General features: G+C 50.3%; 1 protein-coding gene across 2 annotated transcripts in view; it reads right to left on the reverse strand.

The window, feature by feature from the left end:
- The window catches only part of Tmem184b (transmembrane protein 184B), a 45,408-nt gene extending 36,512 nt beyond the window's left edge, over positions 1-8,896 (reverse strand). For both annotated transcript variants that reach the window (XM_041672356.1, XM_041672355.1), the window contains exon 1: positions 8,801-8,896. The gene's annotated coding sequence lies outside the window, so the exon portion shown is untranslated. The remainder of the gene's footprint in view (positions 1-8,800) is intronic.
- Positions 8,897-21,198: the final 12,302 nt, after the last annotated feature.

Below are 21,198 nucleotides of genomic sequence, written 5' to 3' on the forward strand. Positions count from 1 at the left end.
TTCATCTAGGAAACGAATATTGGTATTGAAAATGATATTTGAGGTGGTGAGGGAAAAAGGACAGAGAAAAGCTGAGTTTTCAACAAACAGAGCTGAGTGACAGTACTGCATTAGATCAGACCCAACCCACTCAATCTTCTGCCCATGAACTAGTTTCCTCACTTTCACAAAAGAGGGGAGACCCAGGACCGGGGGTGCAGCTCAGTGGTAGAGCCCCTGCCTAGCAATGCACAAGCTCCAAGGTCTACCCCAGCACTGCCAAAAAGGAAGACTGAAAATACTAGACCTAGACAGTCATCCCTTCCCACCTCCAGCTCTGATGTCCCGATGGACAGAATGGGTCATCAAGTCATCCAGTCCTAACTGATGCCTCTGAATGAAGGTACTGGTATGCAGGGGAGTGCCGGGAGTGCCGGGTAGTGGGACAGAGAGCCAAAGGCCTCTAGCTTCCAGTCAAGCCTTCTCAAGTGAGAGAAAAGCCCCTCTCATCAGCCTTCCTGCCGAAGCTGTGGGGACATCACAGTCAGACAGACACTCACATGACATCCACCCTCCCTACTCCTGAGCCATCACTGTTACATAACTCACGTGCCCAACAGCCACCCCACCTAAGCATTGCTCTCCAGTCAGTCAGTCATGGAGGATGGGGGTAGTCTCAGACATTAATCCAAGTGTCCTCCCCGAGAATGAGGGCAACTGAGGACATGCAACCAGCAGGATGGGGCTTCCTCCTCTTCCCCAAATCAGGCACAGCTACTAGAAAAAAATCTCTGCCAGAGAGAGCCAGGTGGTCCACCTGTCTCCACACAGAGGCCCCAACCCCACGGACAGGCAGAACTACAAAACACCAAGGCCCCAACTCCACTAGGGTGGCTGTTTCATAAAGCAAAGACTCAGTCGAGGCCAATCCCAATTGTCACAAGCCTGATCCCTTGAAGCACACTGTAACACTCATGCGTCATGCAAGGCCTTCCTGGAGGTGAGACAGAACCCCAAACTCACTTTAAGGCTCACTTCACCTTCGGGTTATGTCACCTGCTTGTGTCCCAGGTCTCTGTGTGTTCCACATGGCCCCACTGTCTGAAGGACCTCCCTTCTTCTCCAAGAGCCATGATCCCCCATCTACAGTTTCAACTCAACTGCCCGTTAGCCCACCCCAAGCAGAGCACACTGCTGCTGCCTCCTGGGTCCTCACAGATCAACCAGGACCTTCATAATACACTTTCCACCTCTGGCAACTTGGTATGCCAGGCTTTCCCCAGATGCTGCAACATTGGTGGACACTCAGGTCAGGTCAGGAAGAGCCAGAAAGCCTGGGGCTCCCTTCTAGGACCATAGGCATCTCACCCTGAGTCCCAGTTTCTCCATCCACAGAATAAGAATACTTATTCCCAGGGCCGAGGCCACTGGGAAGCATCACTTGCAAAGTCCTACACAGATCATACTGAAGATGGAATCAGGGTAATAAATACATGTCAATATTAACAATATAAAGATGATCACACACACACACTGCCAGCACCCATCACTGTGCTGAGGGTGCTGCTGGGATCCCTGTTTACTGCTCACTGGAGATAAACAGAGATGCGAACCAGAGGCTACAGCAGCTACAGCAGAGCTTTTTTATAAATGACCCATGGGCCTTGGAGAACAGCTGCACTCTGCAGAGTGAGAGGCCTCAGCCATTTGCCAGAGGATAGGGTGCAGTTTGCCCATAGGGGTTTACCAGGAGAAAAATACAGGTGCCAGATGTACCTCAGGGTGGGGAAGCCGTCTGATATGAAAATCCCTTTCAGAATGACAGATGCAATTACCTCAGAGGGGAGGGAGAGAGAAGAGAATAGCCATCTTGGAATAGGCCATGACACCCACGTAAAGGGCTTGCTGGTCTCAGCAAGAGAAACAGTCTTCACAGGATCATTGTTCAGACTTGAGGTTGGAACAGAAACAACAGGTGTATGTATGCACACCCTTCTTCCCAACCCTCCAAACTGTGGCCCTCCTGCTGTTGACCAGGCTTTCTGACTGGTAACCCACCTGGCACAGGGAGGTGGGCAGAGGGTTAAGAAGCCCACTATGAAGGGAAGTTAGGAACAGCAAGTGTCCTAAGGTCACTCCAGTTTCCAGCTCTGAGGATGCCCTGCTCTGAAGATGCCCTGCCCATCATTCACGCCACGGTACGGGCCAGCATGGAGGCTGAAGACCTCTTCTTTCCCACAGAACTTCAAGCAAAGTACCAGAACCATCACTCTCTCTACCTGTAGCCAACTTTATAACAACCTAGGCAAATGCCTGTGACCCCACACTCAGTAAACAGTGAGGTAGTGTAAGCTCCTACGTAAAATATATCAAACTCAACGGTAATCCCTTCTTTTATGGGGAAGTGTGGAGGGGTTAAATGGGGTCTTGTGTGACCCAGGGTAGCTTTAATCAACAGGAACCACCCCACCAGCACCAGCAGGGCACCGGACCCACACTGCAGACCTCGCTATGTCAGTGTTCACCTCTTTGTGTGTGGCTTTCTCTAACACACACAAGAGCTGGAAGTGACGCGGGTCAGGCACAAAGGCTTTCTGGGTGGGATCTTCCCCCTCCGGTTTCCACTCCAGAGAAGGAAAAGGGGGTGTCTGCTGGGCTTCCTGCCTTCTCACAAGCCCGAGACCTCCCTTATCCCCTGTAGGAGGATACTGGGCACTGCTAGCCCCAGTGATGTAACCTCAGCCCCAACGACAGGCCTGTTCTGGAGCTGGGCACGGTGGTACATACTAGCACTCAGAAGAAGACCAGGAGCTACAGGGCTCCCAGGCTACATGGCACCTTATCTCAAACAAACAAACAAACAAACCAGGCATGGTGGTATACACCTTTAATACCAGCACTTCAGAGGCAGAGACAGGTAGATCTCTGTGAGTCTGAGGCCAACCTCATCAATGTAGAGAGTCCCAGGCCAGCCAGGAATATACAGGGAGACCCTGTCTAAAATAAATAAATAAAATTATTAGATAAATAAAATAAACTGCTGGGCATAGTACCACATGCCTTTAGTCCCATACTCTGAAGGCAAAGGCAGATGGATCTCTGTGAGTTCAAGTCCAGCCCGGTCTATATAATGAGTTCCAGGGACAGTCAGGGCTATGCAGAGAGACCCCTGTCTCAAAAAGCAAAACAAACAAACAAAACCTAAGTAAATCAAGGAAACACACAGGATGTCCTGATCACCATGGAGGAGCCACCATACCTCAAGAACAGTCCTGAAGAGCAGAGCCATTAACCGCCCACTCTTCCATTTGCTCCCTCAAAACCACCTCAGCACCTCCTCAGTGCAGGCTTCATGCTGGACAGGACACCCTGCTAACTGCAGGCAGAAGAAGCCCCTGGACGCTGCATGCCAGCTGGCTATGTTGCTCTCGGGCAGCAGCTAGGGATGTGAGCACCTCTGCCTGAGTGCTCAGGCCAAGTCCAGTCCTGAATGCCCTCTGCATGTGGCTCTGAAAAGCAGAGTTCCAGTGGTGGCTGCTATGAACACTGCTGACTGGGGCTGGAGAGCTGGCTTGGTGATTAGGGGCTGGAGAGATGGCTCAGAGGTTAAGAGCACTAACTGTTCTTCCAGAGGTCCTGAGTTCAATTCCCAGTAACCACAACTATCTGTAATGAGGTCTGGTGCCCTCTTCTGGCCTGCAGGCATACACACATACAGAATATTGTATACATAATAAATAAATATTTTTTTAAAAAAAAGAGCACTGGCTGCTCCTGCAGAGGACCAGGTTCAGTTCCCAGCACCCTCATGGCAGCTCACAATTATCTGTAACTCCAGATCTTAGGGATCCAAAACCTGTTTCTGACCTCCCTAGGAGGCAGGCAAACACTCATCCATTCAAAATAAAAATCAATAAATCTTAAAAAACAAAACAAACAAAGAAACGCTGCCCGTGACTTCTCAGTGTGCGTTGGGCAAGACATATATTATATCCCACACTCCACACAGCAGAAACAGTACAGGAGGAATCAGGAGACAACCTAAAACTAGGGGGGCCCACTCAGATCCCTCCATGGGGCCAACTCTGTCTTCCTGTTCTGGTCTCTGAGAAGCAGAAATCACCTTCAAAGAACATGCATGGCAGTCCTGCTAGGTATTGTTGTAAGGCTATGCTTCTCAGGCTGGCCTTGAACTCATCCTCCTGCCTCAACCTCCCAAGTAGTGGGATTATGTGCAGCAATACCACCACCTTAACTATTTGTTGCTTTATAGCTTGGAACAATTATTTCAATAAAACAAAGTCTCACTATGCAGGCTGGCTGTCCTGGAACTTGCTATGTAGACCAGACTGGCCTAGAACTCACAGACATCCATCTACTCTGCCTCTGCCTTCAGAGTGCTGAGGTTAAAGGCATGTGCCACCATGCCTGACTGCCTTAATTTTTTTTTTTTTTTTTTTTTTTTTTTTTTTTTGGTTTTTCGAGACAGGGTTTCTCTGTGGCTTTGGAGCCTGTCCTGGAACTAGCTCTGTAGACCAGGCTGGTCTCGAACTCACAGAGATCCACCTGCCTCTGCCTCCCAAGTGCTGGGATTAAAGGCATGTGCCACCATCGCCCGGCCTGACTGCCTTAATTTTAAAAAACATGAATTACAGCTGGTAAGCAACCTGCCCAAGGACACGGTGCTAACAAAAGCATGGATTTGACCTGCAACTCCTCACTCTCTTTCCAGGTCACCAGAAGGCTCAGCTCATTAGTTCCCTCTCTCCTGCTCTCACTAACCATCTTCAAACCTTCTATGAAGTCTCTAATTTTAAACTTTAGTTTTTCCATTACTATTATTGTGTGTGTGTGTGTGTGTGTGTGTGTGTGTGCGCGCGTGTGCACACAGGAATGCCACAGCGCACATGCAGACGTCAGAAGACAACTTTCAGGAGCTGATTCTCTCCTTCCACCACAAGCTCTGGGGATCAAAGGTGGGTCATCAGCCTTGCAGAGCAAGTGCTTTTCCCACTGAGCCACCTCGCTGGCCCAGATTCCTGACCGCTCAACTGCCCATGCTAGGGCACTCAACTTGGTATTCTCCCCCAACTCTCATGCCATGTCCTACAGCCCACAGCCCCCACCTCCTCACACAGCTGCACTTCAGCAGTATTCTGCAAAGACCCTCCAGTGGGGCACGCACAATCTCACAGCCTGTCCAGATAAGGGATGCTTCTAATTCCTCACACTCTGGTAGGACTGGCAAGTCACTGTATCAAAAGCCAGCCAGCCAGCCAGGTCCCTAGTAAAGTAGAGCAGGCAAGTCTTCACAGAGCTCACAGCTACACTCAGCTTGCCTGGCTCCATTACCAGCTCTATCGCTGTACCTGAGTGCTCAGAGCACAGACGGTGGATAACAGACCCTAAGTCCCAAGGATATTTGAAAGCTGGGATGTGAGAAGCTATGACCCCAGGATCTCTGGAGAATCAGGAGTTCTCCAGGAACTCCTTAGGAAAACAAGTTTGGGATTGGTTCAGCAGGTGAAGTACCTCCTGTCAAGTGCGGCACGGCACTACGTACACTGGGCAGACGGCACGTGCCTGTAATCCTAGGGAGGATCAGAAGTTCAAGGTCATCCTCAGCCACGTAGTCAGTTGAAGTTCTGCCTGGAATACATGAGACCCTGCTCAAATAACCAACCAACCAACCAACCAACAGGTTTTTGTTCAGTGAACCCAAATGACAGAAAGCAGAAGAGGCCAGCAGGAGAGCAGGTAACCATTCCAAGGGAGGGTCCAGAGGCCTGACCTGGGGCACAGTAACCTTTGGCTCAGAAGATGCAAAAGAAAACCAGATGCAGAGACTAAAGGGAAACCAGGGACCAGAGGGGCAGCAAACAGGAAGGAGGCAGGTCATCTTGGAGTTATTTGCCAGAATGAAGGAAGCAAGATGCAGGGTGATGATACAGCCTCGTAACACAGGGCTGTGCCTGTCACTTCCTCTCAAACTTTCAAAGGTTCTTTGTTGACCACACCAGGACCAAATCAAAACCCTGTGAGAGGGGAGGCATGCCAGGCCTCCATATTTGCCGGGGCTCCTGCTACCTAGAGGCCTCCTCTTCCTCCTCAGTACCAAATCCCTAGTCCTTTGGGACCTGCAAGGCATCCAGCACACCCCATGGCAGAGGGGAAGAGCAAGATGGAGATGGGACCAACTCCCCTGTGATCTGAAAGGTGAGCCTGCCTCACCTGATGGTGGAGATGAAAAGATAAGTCACAAAAGCATTCTGAACTGAGCAAGCGCTCAAGAAACAAACTGTTGTTCCTACTGTCCTCTGGGCCCCTTCAGTGCCCTCTTCCTACCACAGGCAGAGAGAGCACTGTCTCAAATGTATTAGTTACACACCGGGCTACCTCAGCCAACCCAGGACTCTGGCCTCACTTCCCCGACAGCCAGCAAATTCAGGGCACACACGTGATACTCAGTATTTGCTGCCCCCAAAGCCTCAGCCAAGGTCCTGGGGCAGACCCCATATAGAACTCTGAAAGCCCAGATTCAGGCCTCCTAGCACTCACACCAAATCCCCAGTCTCATTTGCTGCTACTCGCTTTCAAAACAATAAAGGGCTGTACCCTGCCTTGCCTAGCAGTTTCTACTCCAGGGAGCGTACAGAGAGAAATGAGCACAGCAGGGACTGGAAATAGCACCGAGCCCCTCTTGGGGAGAGGACTGGGCAGGTTGGCCGGCAAACAAGAGCAAAACCTCGAAGATAGAATGTGAGAGAGCTGAGGACATGGCTCAGTGCCTGGAGTGCCTTAGCCCGATTCAGAGAGAGAGAGAGAGAGAGAGAGAGAGAGAGAGAGAGAGAGAGAGAGAGAGCGCAATCCCTAGACAGGAGTCCAGGTCCACAGAACTCAGCCAATGCCCTGAACTAGGACAAGCTGGTCACTCACATCCTTCCCATCTAGAACCCCTCTACTCCTTCCTAGTTCAACCCCACCGCCCTGGGAGCAACTGACAATCCATCCCGCAGGACTGCACAAGGGCACCCAGGCCAGCCCCTAGACAATACTTAGAGCCTCTCCACCCACATTGGCCAGTGGGGTCGCCATCTATGTCCACTTCCCCCGCAGATGGGGAGCCCCTAGAGGCAGGTAACAGGTCCGGTCCCTCCGTGTTCTACTCCAGGGACATCAAGGAGAAACTGGACATAGCAGGGACTAGAGATAGCCTGGCACACAGTAGATGCTCAGTAAGTTAAGGCAACCTGGCAAGACACAGTTCCTGACTCAAGGATGATGGGTTCCACCAGTCTATTTGTATCACGCTGACAAGTGAGTCACTAATGCCCCCCCCACCTGCTGCCTCAGTTTCCTCATCCACAACTATGCACAATACGTTACTCACACGGAAAATACACATGAAAAACAAAAAGGCCCTGAGGAATCTCAGTCGCCCAGCTTGGGCTCAACTGTCCTTTCCTGCTGAAGTCTTTTTCACTGGCCTGTTCCCGGACACCCAGCTCTAAAACCACCTCTGCACTCCTCTGCCTTTGTCTTGCGTTTCTGGAATCCCTGGAGTTACTTATTTCCAAGTCAGTTTCTGCCCTGCCACCTCAGAGTTCCCAGATGCCTGGATCATCCAATCTGTGTCCTGGTGAACACCACCCTTCCCTTCCAACTCTGGCACAACACAGAACTCTCAAGATGTTCAGATGTGCAAAGAGCCCAAGGGCCCACCATGTTGACATGGGAAGGGATGCTGCGAACAGCCTGTCAAGAAAGCCACCTCAGGAGGAGGTGGCGGTGGTGTACACCTTTAACCCCGGGGCACACCGTTAATCCCAGGTCTCCCAGTTTGAGGCCAGCCTGCTCTACAGAGTGAGTTTCAGGGCAGCCAGGGCTACACAGAGAAATCCCATCTTGAAAAACAAAACAAAAAGAAAAAAAGGAAAGCCGGACCTCTAAGACCTGCACCTTCACTGATGCTGCTGCTACCGCCGTGTGTGTGTGTGTGTGTGTGTGTGTGTGTGTGTGTGTGTTGACTGAGTCTGCAAGCATTAGCCTCCAGGGCACAGATTGCTACTTCTCTCCTTACATACAGCACCTGGCAGCCAGATGAATAATACATGGCCCTTCACCTCACACACAGGTATCAGGCAGGCAGACACCTGCTTTGCCCCACCACAGCCTGCAAGGGAGGGAAGGATGAGATGCCCTGCCTCAAACAGTCCCCCAGAAAGGCTACAGACTAGAAATTCGGGCCCATTCCCCAGACTCCCTTGCCTTGTAACTGCCTGGAGCCCCTTAGCGCTGGGTCTTATTCAAGCAAAGTATCCAAGGGCGTGCCCAGGAAAATACAGGCACAACACATAGGTCGGATGCACACTCTCAAACCAATCTCTAGGGTTCCTTTGAACACCGACATCCTGGGGTCCCCGGATTCCTATCTGTCCCCCTCCAAATTTACTTGACCTGTGGGCAAGGCTCTCACATCCCCCGTGTACGCTTGTACCGCTCCGAGGGCCGACCACCTGGCCAGGTCAAGGCCACCACACAGGGGACGGACGCCTCGACGGCGGTGCGCAGCACACCCACCGCGGTGCCCATAGTCCCACCGGTAAGAGGCTGGGCCCCGCGCCGCCCATCCCTGCTCCCCCATGGGCAGGTCCGGTTACTCTCAGGGCCCCGCCACGCTGGCGGAGCGGGCACACCCACGGGCCGCGCGGGGGCCTGTGAGTCCCTTCCTCCCCGCGGGGAGCCCCCAAAGAGGGGCTCTCCCCAAGGCGCAGCTCTGGTCGGGTCCCCGCTCATCCCGCGCATCCCGCCGCCCGGGTACCTCAAGAGCCCATGGCGCTGGCGACTGCGGGCGGAGCAGGCGGCGCCGCAGCCCGGTACCTTCGCCGCCGCTGGCGCGTCCTGAGCCCCGCCGAGTGCCGCCTGGACGCGCCTGCGCGCTGGCAGCGCCGCTGGCGGGGGCGGGGCCGGAGCGCGCGACTGAGGTCACTTGCCGAGCCTTAAAGGGGACGCGCGTTGTGAAGCCCCACTACCGAATCTTGGGCTCTGTCCTCTCGCAGCTCGCAGACGCTCTGGGAGAGACCTAAGGGCCAGATTTCCGAGTCCCACCCATCACGGTCCTGGGATGCACAGACTGACCCGTTGGGTACAGACTCTGCCCTGAACACCCGTGGGCTGGCTAGCGCTTCAATTCTCTGAAGCCTTTCCTGCGCCTACGCTGAAGGCGAAAGGAAATCTAGTGACCATTTGCAACGTGTAGGGTGGGTGTGGGATTATGGAACGGGCTTCCACGGAGCGTTTTGTGCAGTTGTTCAAAACGAAATGCAAAGCACCAAGAGGCTTTTTCTTTCCACTCCACCCAGATCCTGTGGGTTCTGCCCCACCTCGTTCCAGGCCGCCTAAGTAACCAAATTCTGCAAGTGTCGTTCCAGTCCCCTGCCCCATTTTGATCTGCGAGATCCCAAACGTCTTACCCAGTTAACTGAAATGCGTAATATGCAACCAAGTTTATTTTTATCTCCAGCTCCAACTGTCTACCGACGCCTCTTACTTAAGAGAGCTCAGCAGCCTCCCCTCCCACAGCATTCCTGCGTCTCTGCTTCCAGTCCCCAGGTCAGAAGGTCTGGAATCATCCTTGAATCCCTTCCCGCCCCCATCCGTTTGAGTAGAACATTCTGTACCCCTAGACTCTGACCCCCTACATCCCACCCGACTCCTACCATGTGATTCAGGCTCTGACCAGGTATTGTGAACTAAGACAGCTGGGGTTTTCTAACCTTGTCCTCTGCCAATCTGTCCATGTGGGAACTAGAGGGATTCCTTTAAAGCCCAGATCTAAACGGGACAGTGGTGACACACGTCTTTAACCCCAGCACTTGGGAGGCAGAGGCAGGCAGTTCAAGGGCAGCCTGGTCTACAGAGGGAATTCCAGGACAGCCAGGGCTACTCGGAGAAACCCTATCTCAAAAAAACAAGAAAAGACAAAAACAAGGAAACAATCAAACAAGCAAAAAACCGAGGAGCATTCATTACACCCTGGGTTTGATTTGTTATGCCACAAAAATAAAATAAATAAAACAAAACCCAAGTTGCACTATAGCATTTTGCTCAAAAGCCTCCACTAGTTCCTCACTAAATCCCAAATAGACACCACATCTTCAGATGTCTGCACAGGCCCTGGTCTGGCATTCTCCTTCCCAAGGTATGCCTGACTCCATCTCCTCCTTTCCCTGGACACAGGCCTCTTGCTGTCCCCACAGTCAGCGATGGCCTTCAGCTTCCATGCCCCTGCACCTGCGGGGATTGGAGTTTCCCCAGCCACACCTGCAAAGGTGTGCTTTGCTGACTACACTAGCGAAGCCCAGGCAGGATTGTTCTGAGACAAATGTCTACCAGAATAAGGTTGCCGAGCCCCACAGGCACTCCACATCCAACATTTACCAAGCCCTGTCCTATGAGCACAATGGCTTTTGTTTGGTTGGTTTGGTTTTTTCGAACCAGGGGGTAGCCCTAGCTGTCCTGGAACTCACTCTGTAGACCATGCTGGCCTTGAAGGCAGAGGTTCACCTGCCTCTACCTCTGAAATGTTGGGATTAAAGGCGAAGCACATCGTTTTTATATTTTATTCTTCATCTTCTTCCAGGAGAAGAAAGTTCCAGAAAGACGGTTGCATTAACATTTTCTTGGCAGATGTGAGGGGAGAGCACTCACAACAGACCAACGATGCCACACAAACCTCCCTCTATGAACCAGTGAGTTTATTGAACCGACTGTGGCGACATAGGTGAGGGCTTAGTGACAGCTGCAATGTGTGACTCCCGCAGCACCGCTGCCTGTGGCCTCTGAGAGTGTTGCAGTATTTAGGAGGCAGAAAAATGAATGCAAGGGAGGGGCACTCCTGTAAAGCTAAGGGGAGATCACTACCCATGCTGCGTTGGCATGACTTTTTTTTTTTTTTCTAATCACCCATGCATCTGTAAGCAACCCTTCACTCTTTCTCCTAAAAGCAGCTGTGCTAAACTCCTTGGTTCACCAAGGTACAGTGGGCAGGGTCATTCCTGTTTTCTGGGGTTGGTATCTTTCCTGGGACCAGGAAAAGTGAGTGTAGCAAGGGCAAAGACCCTTTGTTTCCTGACAGAAACCGACGTGGCAAATGTGCAGAAAGTATCTGTAACATGTACAAATGTAATAGCTAGGTCCAAAGGGGAAACCCCAAGCAGGAAAGAAGGCAGCTCAGCAAGTAATTAATAGTGCTTGCCCACCTGAGCTCGACCGCTAGGTCCTATATGATTGAAAGAGAAAACCGGCTCCTACAAGTTGTCCTCTGACTTACATGCACACATAGTGACACAAACACTAGATGGAGAGATAGATAGATAGATAGATAGATAGATAGATAGATGATAGATAGATCCATACATACATACATACATACATACATATTTTTTCAAAGAAAAAAGCCAGGAATAGTAGCACACACCTTTAATTGTACCACTTGGGAAACAGAAACCAGTGGGTCTCTGTGAGTTCAAGGCCAGTGATAGCGGGACAGTCACTCAAAAAATAAATAAGCTGGGGCTGGAGAGATGGCTCAGCAGTTAAGAGCATTGCCTGCTCTTCCAAAGGTCCTGAGTTCAATTCCCGGCAACCACATGGTGGCTCACAACCATCTGGAATGAGGTCTGGTGCCCTCTTTTGGCCTACAGACATACAGACAGAATATTGTATACATAATAAATAAATAAATTAATTAATTAATATTTTTAATAAATAAATAAATAAATAAGCTGGACAGTGGTGGCACACACCTTTAATCCTAGCACTTGGGAGACAGATGTACGTGGATTTCTTAGTTCAAAGCAGCCTGGACTACAGAGCAAGTTCCAGAACAGACAGGGCTACACAGAGAAACCCTGTCTCAAAAATCCAAAAGATAAATAAGTAAATAATCAGAAAGAAAGAAAGAAAGAAAGAAAGGCATCTTTCCAACCCAGGTTTGAAATCCCTGTTTATTCACAACTTCCTGGTTCCCCCTCCAGACCTGTTATGCTCTCTAGGGCAAAGTCCTTGCCCCCAGCTCTCACCTCATCAACCCCACTTACAAACCAGACTCACTCTGATAGCTCCTGTCCTTTCCAGAGCTGTTGGGCCAAACCACATCCAAATCCAGATTTTTAGTCTCTGCTGGCCAGGGTTACTCAGGCTCAATTTACAGAAGCCTTGTCTGGCAGAGGCGCAGGCAGGTGGTGGGTATTTTACGCATGAGTTGCCAGAAAAGGCCCCAAGACAGTCACCTAACCTGGTGACCGAGGTTTTGGCAGATGGCACACGGGGCGGGGGTGGGGGTAGGGGGCGGGGGCGGCGGGTGTTGCGGGGGCTGTTTGCTCCTCTTTGAAAAAGAAGCTCCCCTCACCACTTAGGCTGTTTAACAAGGAGCTGGGGGCCAGCCTTCTCTCCAAGTCTACAGCCGCTACCCTGCTTCAGCCTCTAGGCCAATCTCCTTTACACCTGCCCATCAATGACGAAGGAACGTCTTTCCCCGCCCTCAGCTCCGCCCCCTTTCTGGTACCCACCAGCTTCCTTCAGGGACCACAGCAGGTACTAGCTTCTTGTTCCTTTTCGTCCTGTTTGTTCACTTATTCTGCTACAGGGACTAGAACCCAAGGTCTCTGCATGCAGGGCACGCTGCTATACCGCTGAGCCGGGCCACAGCTGTTCTGTCCTTGGTCCTGTTTTGAGACAGGGCCTCATTCGGTCGCTCATTTCAGCCTGGGATTTACTATGTAGCCCAAACTGACCTCTAATTTATGGTGATGCTTTCCTTAGCCTCCCAGACTGTGGGGTTACAGACAGCTCCCTATCCTTCTTGAGTTCATTTTTCCCTAAGGAAATCTTAGAAACAACCTGGCAGTCACCGAAGAAAGGCTAAAGAAACTGGGTGATCCACACAATCCACACAATGACATTCAATGTAGACATTAAAACAACAATCTCTCTCTGTGTGTCTCTCTGTCTCTCTCTTTCTCTTTTTTTTTTTTTTTTGGTTTTTCGAGACAGGGTTTCTATATTTGGAGCCTGTCTTGGAACTAGCTCTGTAGACCAGACAGGCTGACCTCTATCTCACAGAGATCCACCTGCCTCTGCCTCTCAAGTGCTGGGATTAAAGACGTGCACCACCACACACTGCTGGGATAACAGCCTCTTTTATTATTATTATTATTATTATTATTATTATTATTATCATTATCATCATCATCATCATTATTATGTATGAGTGTCTCACCTGCATGTACATGCCTGGTGCCCTCACAAGGTGTCAATTCCCTGGAACTGGAGTCACAGATGGTTGTGAATTGCCACGTGGGTGCTGGGAATCGAACTTAGATCCTCTAAAAATAGCAGCCAGTGCTCTTAACTGCTGAGCCATCTCGCCAACTCCCTTAAAATTGTCTCTTAATGGGGGCTGGAGAGATGGCTCAGAGGTTAAGAGCACTGACTGCTCTTCCTGAAGTCCTGAGTTCAATTCCCAGCAACACACATTGTGGCTCACAACCATTTGTAATGAGATCTGGTGCCCTCTTCTGGCCTGCAGGCAGAATATAGGCAGAATACTGCATACATAATAAATAATAAATCTAAAAAAAAAGAAAATTTTTAAAAAATTGTCTCTTAATGCAGTTGGAGAAAGGCTCAGTCCTTAAGAGCATGTACTGCTCTTGCAGAGCCCAAAAATTCAGTTCCCTGCTATGGACATATGAACATAATATCGCTGCTATGGCCTGCATGACATTGACACTCTTGCGCGTGTGTGTGTGTATGTGTGTGTGTGTGTGTGTATGTGTGTGATATTTATGTTTTAATAAATAAAGCTTGCTTGAAGATCAGAGGGTAAAACTAAGCCACTAGAAGGCAGGCAGTGATGGCTCACACCTTTAATCCCAGGATTTGGGAGACAGAGGCAGAGGGATCTCAGTGAGTTCAAGGACACCCTGGGCTACACAAGATCAATACAGAAGTGGATCCTTGTGATGGTGGCTCACACCTTTATCCCGGTACTCATGGGTCACACGCCTTCAATCCCAGCACTAAAGGGGAATATAAAACGGGAGGAGACAGCGCTCAGGGCTCAGTCTGCAGTCGCCCATCCTTGGTAGAGGTAAGACTTCTCCTATGACTTGGCTGTTTTGCTTTTCTGATCTTCAGCTTGAACTCCAATATCTGTCTCTGGGTTTTCATTATTCATGCTACACACATATACAAAGTTAAGAGTAATTATACAGTCTAAAAACATGTCTCTCAACATGGTTAGCCTGGCTGTGGAGGAAATTACTAGGGATGGTATCATACAATAAAGGTCAGAAGAAGTTTGTGTGGCGGCCTGGCCTGAACTCTATTTTCAAAGGCGCTGAGAGGGAAAGGTCTGCAGGAGCTGTAGCAGATGGGCTGTCAAAGCATCCGCGCAAGTGGCAGCGTTGTGAGTAGTGATTTTTTTTAAATTTTCTATAATTTGTTTTCCAAAGCATGTAATATCTCCGAACTTAACAAGGAGTTATTTCAGGAAGTGAGGCCTTGGCCCATCTGTGTTTTCTTCCCATTGTACATCACACGTCATCTGTCTGCTGCGGAGACAGAGGCCCTCTGCGGGGTGGGGATGCAGGGTCACTGTCTCTCCGTAAGCTCCCATGCCCGGCTCGGTAAAGAGCCACAGACAAAGTCTACCCAATACTGAAGTCCAGTGTCAGGTTCCGCCTCCTTCCAGTCCATTCCTGGCTCTTGGTAGGGAGGTAGGGAGGGGAGAGCAGAGGCCTCTGGCATGCATGCTGATGAGGGGCCCGGCTCTCCCACAGCCTCTATCCTTGTGTCTACAGGTACACTGTAGGAGACCAAGTCTGGTGACCAGAGAGTCCGTCTGCTTAGCAGGCAGGAGTGTTTCCCAGCAGAATGGCCTTAGGCCTGTAACTTTGTCCTCTGAGCCTAAGTTTCCCCATTTTCCAGTATTTCGCTGCTGTGTCCAGAGCAGTGGCTGCTGAACCTCTGATTTAAGCCCTGTCAGAGTCAAACCTTCTGGTGGCAGCAGACTGGCATCTAATACAAAGTAAGCTAAACACAGATGCGATGGGCTCACTTAGGTTCAAGGTGGAAGACTTGAGGGTTACAATACAGGGGCAAATGGGGTGCCTTGCTTTTTCTGTCTCTTGCTCACTCTCCCGCTGTGTGTGTGGGGGTGTTGGCTGCATTCCCAGCTGGCCTTTCACCCCCTGACTGAGAGTGTACCTCTTTCCCAAGAATTCCAGTTGTCCGAGGATTGCCTAATTGGCCCGGCTTGTGATAAGGGTCCCATCTCTGAGCCAATCATTGAAGAGAGGAAATGCCAGTGTGTGTGATGAGCCAGGCTGGACAAAGGTCATGCCTCAAGAGACAGTAGGCGGGGTGAGTTCTTCTGAACCCAGGGAACTCTAAAGGGAGATGGCGAATACCTGAAGAATGGCAGGATTACAGCTGAGGGGAGAAGGAGCGTGGGGAAGAAACTGCCTGGGGGCAGGGGAGCAGATCAGGAAGTTCAGGCCACTCCTCTAGGGTCACCCAGAAAAGAAGAGCCTTGTGGGACTGAAATGCTACCTCACCCAGAGCAGAGAAACAGGAAGTAGGGCAAAGCCATCAGGATGGGGTGGTTCTTTGGAGGCCCATAGCCTGTACAGTGGCCAAACTACCTGGTTTAAAGCCCCGCTCTGAACTGAGGCAGAACAACCTTGGGCAAGTCCCTCTGTTTCCTCAGCTGCCCCAGAAGCCCTCTTTCAGGGCCAGTGCCACAGTCTGGTTATGTGAAAGGGTGCCGATAACATCAGCACTTGAGAAACAGAGGCAGAAGGATCAGGAATTCAAATCCGGCCTTGGATACATAGCAAGTTCAAGGCTAGCCTCAGGTACATGAGACCCTGTCTCCAAAGCCTGAAAATAAAAGGAGGGGAGCTGCAGCCACTCCCGCCGGTGTCCCAGACACTTACAGCTTGAAGTAGGAAGACTGTCGCAAGCATGAAGCTAGCCTAGGCTACATGGTGAGTGCAGGTTACCCTGGTCTGCAGGGTGAGAGCCTGTCTCCAAAGAGAGGAGCTGGTGAGATGGCTCAGTAAGGAAAACTGCTTGCTGCCCAAGCCTGATGACCTGAGTTCAATCCCCGGAACCCACGCGTAAAAGGAGAGAACAGACTCCTGCATGCTGTCCTTTTACACATGTGTGCACACAAAATAAATAAATGCAATAAAAAGCAGGGAAAGGAACATGAGGAGAGGAAGAGAGGCGTCTAGAGAAGGTAAGAGAAGGAAAGAATAGAGCTGGCCTGGGGCGAAATTGAGTTTAAGGTTAGCCTGGGCTACAGAGTGAGTTTGAGGTTAGCCTGGGCTACAGAGTGAGCATAAGGAGAGCCTGGGTTACAGGGTGAGTTTGAGGATAGTCCAGGCAACTTTATGAGATTCTATCGCAAAATGAAAAGTAAAATAAAGGTTGGGTATTTAACTCGGCGGTGAGGTTTCCACTTGTTTTGCATACACGGGATCTTAGGTTCAACCTTCAGTACAGAAGGAAAAGATAAGAACTGGAGAGACGGCTCAGTGGTTAAAGACTAGAGTTTAGTTTCCAGCATCTAAGTCGGGCAGCCCAAGACCACCTATAACTCTAGTTCCAGAGACCCTGACCTCCTCTTCTGGCCTCCACACACACCTGAGTACACAAGGCATATACAGACACACATACACAAAAATATAAATAAATCATTTTTAACAAAAGGAAAACATTATTCATAAAACACACACTGGGCATCTCATTTGTGCAAACTTGTGTGTGATATAAAATGTGTGGGCAACTTCTTTCTTTAAGATATTTTATGGGGCCGGGCGGTGGTGGCGCACGCCTTTAATCCCAACTCGGGAGGCAGAGGCAGGCGGATCTCTGTGAGTTTGAGACCAGCCTGGTCTACAAGAGCTAGTTCCAGGACAGGCTCCAAAAACCACAGAGAAACCCCGTCTCGAAAAAAAAAAAAAAGATATTTTATGGGCACACCTTTAATCTCAGAGCTCCAAAGACAGAGGCGGACAGGTCTGTGTGAATTCAAGGTCAACCTGGTTTGCACAGTGACTTCAGGCCAGCCAGTGCTACACAATGAGATATTGTCTCAAACAAAAAATTACATGTATGTATTTGTTGTTGTTGTTGTTTTCGAGACAGGGTTTCTCTCTGTAGCCCTGGCTGTCCTGGAACTCACTCTGTAGACCAGGCTGGCCTCAAACTCAGAGATCCACCTGCCTCTGTCTCCCGAGTACTGAGATTAAAGGCGTGCACACCACCACCTGACTAAAAAAATATTTTAAAATTATTTTATGAATTATGTCTATGTGTGTGCATGTGTCTCTGTGTGGGTTTGTGCAGGGGTCAGAAACTGTATAGTTATAGGCAGCCATAAGCTGCCTTTTGTGAGTGTTGGGACCCAAACTCAGAAAAGGGCTTCAGATCCCCTGGAACTGGAGTTAAAGATTCACAGAGCCTTGCTAGTTAGTAAGCAACAGTGACTGCCACTTGACAAATGAGAAAACCAAGGCACAAGGACTCAGTCACCCTGAGTGGCCCTGCACACAGTGAGCCTAATGACAACTTGTGAAATGAATCTAGGACACGTTCCCACCCCCTGAGCTGGTGACCAGTCAGCATTAGAAAACCCAGGCCATCCTTCCTGCTGAAGTGGTGACATTTAGGGCACAAGTGGTCAATAGGAAACAGAACAAGGCTGCTCCTGGGGGAACATCTGGGGATGTGTGAATGAATCGGCGAGGTGAGCCCAACTCTCTGTGCCTCCCAGCTGCACCCATACCTGTCCCTAGAACCCTGGAGGGGTGAAACCCCTGCTAAAGCAGTCCGCACCCACAGACAGGCTAAGGGACGTGCAGGTCCAGGGTTGGGCTGCGCTGGCAGCTGAGAGGGAGAAACAAGGCCCTTAAAAAAGGAAGCTGATGGCTTATCTTTGTCGGTGTGGAGGATTTAGAACCTCTGGGTGTGACTCTAGACACGTCCAGGTGTGTCTCTAGAGAGCTTTAACGGAAGGGGGCAGCATTGTCCTACTGACTGGATAGAGGGAGCCAGTGAGCTGAGCCCCAGACTTCATCTCTCCCAGCTTCCTGACTGGGTGCAGTGTGTCCAACTTCCCGTTCCGGGTGCCACAATGCCCCATCATGAAAGGTCCAAATGCGGTTTTCCTTCCTTAAGCTATGTCTGACATTTTGTCACAACAGGAAGAAAAGCAACAAATACAGGAGAAATCCCCCTGAACATGCAGGGGCCATATAGGGAGCTGAGGGGCTAGTACAGGAGGCCTGGGTGTCCCAAGTCTAGAGTTGCCTTCATTTGTTAAGCCTTCTGCATGCCTGCCCAGGTAAACCTGACTTCAAAGGCAAGGGTGGGGCTCACCAGAATCACAGGTGCTTTGAAGGTGCTGGATGAGAAGCCCGGGAGGTATAATTACCTGAGAAGCATTCTCCAGAAGGCAGGGAGGAGCCCTGCTGGTGCCAACCAGCCCTGTGGAAGGGGTCTCCGGTGAGGCCTCCTTAAAGGGACAGTGTTCTCCCCTGCAGCCTCCAGAATGACTCTTTAACACCATCACGAGGGCTGTTTGCTGAGCATGGCCTACCTGTGTGGAAGGCAATGGGCTAAACTGGGAAGCCATCCTGTCCCAGTAGCCTATGGTGCATAGGCACACAGCTGCACGAGACCCTTTCATCGCATCAAAGGAGCCACGAGGCTGGAGCGAGTGCATTCTGCTCTTCCCGAGGACCTGAGCTTGGTTCTCAGTGGCTTCTCCAGATGCAGGAGATCTGACACCTTCTTCTGGCCTTGGAGGGCACCTGCACACATATGTGGTGTACTCCCACAGACACATACACTCATATATATGTGTGTGTGTGTGTGTGTGTGTGTGTGTGTGTGTGTGTATGTATGTATTTGGTTTTTGGCACAGGGTTTTTCTCTTTAATATAGTCCTGGCTGTCTTGGAACTTGCTCTATAGACTACTTTGGCCTCAAATTCAAATACTTGCTTGCCTCTGCCTCCCAAGTGCTGGCATTAAAGGCATGTGCCACCACCGACTGTCAAAAAAAAAATAGTTTCTTTTAAAGATTCTAAAAGGAGGCTGGGCGGTGGTGGCGCATGCCTTTAGCACTCGGGAGGCAGAAGCAGGCGGATCTCTGTGAGTTCGAGACCAGCCTGGTCTACAAGAGCTAGTTCTAGGACAGGCTCCAAAGCCACAGAGAAACCCTGTCTCGGAAAAAAAAAAATAAGAAACAAAAAAACCCAAAAAACCAAAACCCACAAAAAACAAACAAACAAAAAGATTCTAAAAGGAATCTGGTCAATGGAGACTTCTTTTCTGCCTGCCCCAAAGTTGCTTGAAACCACTGACATCACCTTCATTCCAGGCCTCCTCTAGATGCTCTGCCCCTCCCTCAGAGTCCCTGCCCACTCCTAGCTTTCTCTCTATACTCTCATATCCTGCAATGTAACCCGGCAGTTCAAGCATCCTTGCCTCTTGCCTAGGTGGTGACCATAAATAAGAATTTCCTAGTCCTTCTTCCAGTCTCCCTGCCACGACTGTCCTCAAATGAGTATCTGTCAATGTCTGCTTCAACTCAGAGGAGCTGGTAGCAAAGTCAGTACTGAGGTAGTCGAGCAAAGAGAGACAGCAGCATCTGAGAGACTTGTGTTCCCGTTATAGATGAGGAAGCCAGATCTCAGAGACGATGTGGAGATTGCTCATGCCTGTTATCTTAGGCAAGACGGGATAGCTGTGCATTAAAGGCTACCCTCGGCTACAGAGTGAGAAGACACTGCCTCTGCCAGGCGGTGGTGGAGGAACACGCCTTCAGTCCCAGCACTCGGCAGGCAGAGGAAGGTGGATCTCTGTGAGTTTAGGGCCAGTCTGGTCACTCTTAGAGTGAGTTCTAGGACAGCCAGGGAGGTTATACAGAGAAATCCTCCCAGTAGTTAGGGCCACTACTGCTCTTGCGGAAGACTGGAGTTTGGTCCCAGCACCCGCACCAGATGAAGGGACTCACACTGCCTGGAACTGTCAGCTCCAAGGTATCCAACACTCTTTCTGGACTTCTTGGACACCTGCATAAACATGTGTATACATTATACATGTAAACATTAGCTTGAAAAAAATTTAAAGAGGAGAAAGTTTGGAGATGCCTGCTGCCTGAAGGCGGAGACCTGAGTTCTATGCCTAGCACCCATTTTAAACCAGGTCTGGCAGCACACACCTGTAACACCAGTGCTGGGCAAGTGGACACAGGCTGGTATCAGTCTAACCATCCAGAGAAGTCTGACTCTCAGAAAATAAACTAGACAGCAATAGAGGAAAACATTCAACATCAGCCTTTGGCCTCTGTGTGAGTTCATGCATACGTGCATGCTAACTGCTTACACATTTACACACACACACACACATGTCCACATACACACTACTATGCCTACTGGTACTTGTTTTGTGTTTTGTTTTTGTTTGTAAAGATGACCTGCTTGCAGATAGCAAGAAGTAGAACAACCTTCCTGGGTTCCGGTCAGCATCTGCATAAAGAGACCTCAGCCTCCTCAGCTGACATGGTTTGCCTAACTTCTCCCGTTGCCTCCCTACCCCCACCCCCACCCCAGAATGTCAAGTGAGACCAAACCTCTAGGCCTCCTTTCCACTTGTTTTCCCTGCTGGGAACAATGCTCTCCCACTCAGCGCTAACGAACTTCTACTCCCATTTCAAGACCCAGGGCAAGCATCTTTGTAACATCTCTACCATATACCTTCCCGTCTTCCTTGGGCCCTGCTTGACCCGGGACCACCTATGCTGTCTGGGTGGGAACTCTACTACTGAGACACATCCCTGCTCACAGAGTGTTCTAGCGTGGGATGAACCACTTCCTCGCCTGAGTCTTGGCCCTTGACAAACATGTACAGGTGCCTGGCTACAATAAAAGGTTCAGAGACTGGAACAGGAATTTGTTTCATTGCCTTGGTAGATGACATCCACAAGATGGGAATCATGGGACAATGCCTTGCCGGGCTGTCACGGCTCAGCACAGGTGCCCTCTGTGAACTTAGCCGGGGTGCCACGGATCAGCACAGGGGCCCTCTGTGAACTCAGCCGGGGTGCCACGGCTCGGCACAGGGGCCTTCTGTGAACTTA

Source organism: Microtus oregoni, unplaced genomic scaffold, assembly GCF_018167655.1.
Source record: "Microtus oregoni isolate MIOR12 unplaced genomic scaffold, Mior012 000022F_ref0000154, whole genome shotgun sequence".
Classification (NCBI taxonomy): domain Eukaryota; kingdom Metazoa; phylum Chordata; class Mammalia; order Rodentia; family Cricetidae; genus Microtus; species Microtus oregoni.